The sequence below is a fragment of the Onychomys torridus genome, chromosome 2 (genome assembly GCF_903995425.1).
Source record: "Onychomys torridus chromosome 2, mOncTor1.1, whole genome shotgun sequence".
NCBI lineage: Eukaryota > Metazoa > Chordata > Mammalia > Rodentia > Cricetidae > Onychomys > Onychomys torridus.
This window is the reverse complement of record NC_050444.1, coordinates 78,765,889-78,766,524: the sequence shown is the minus strand read 5'-3', so window position 1 is coordinate 78,766,524 and position 636 is coordinate 78,765,889.

Sequence of the window (636 nt, the reverse complement as noted above, 5' to 3'; positions counted from 1 at the left end):
TTCCTGGGATACTGATAACCCCTAATTGAACAGAGGCATTTGAGCTCCTGGCTGTGCAAAGCTTAAGATTCCCTTCAGAGCAGGACCCTAGTGACTTAGTGTCCGGTAAGACATTCTATGACAGGGATACTCTGTACTCTGTCCTTTCCTCAAAGCCACAGACTTCAAAGCACTCTGGGGTCTCTTCTGTTTACTTCACAAAACAGGAAGTTTTAACTAGTAGGTCAAGGAAGAGAGGAACACATAACATTGGCTTGGTTTTGCAACTGTTCTTTAGCAAAAGATTTCCCCTTTTCTGCATTAGTGATAAATCCTCTAAGTAAAAATGTCAAATCACCATAACTTGAGGATCTAGGAAAACCATCTCCCCTTCCTTCCAGCGAAAATACCGGCAGATTGACGCACAAAAATAATTTCTCCATCCTGCATTGTGGTTTCAAGTATTTTTCCAGGCATAATAGGCAAGGGAAAAGAATGTAAAGAATTTTAACTGGTATGCATTCTTGGGAGATGAAACAAGACTTGCTGATTTCAAGATTATGGGGACCATTCAGCCTGAGAGATAAATTTGTGCTCTAACCCGAGACCTCCTGTGATTAATAGCTGACTTTTCTGTTCATATAACTTACTACATAG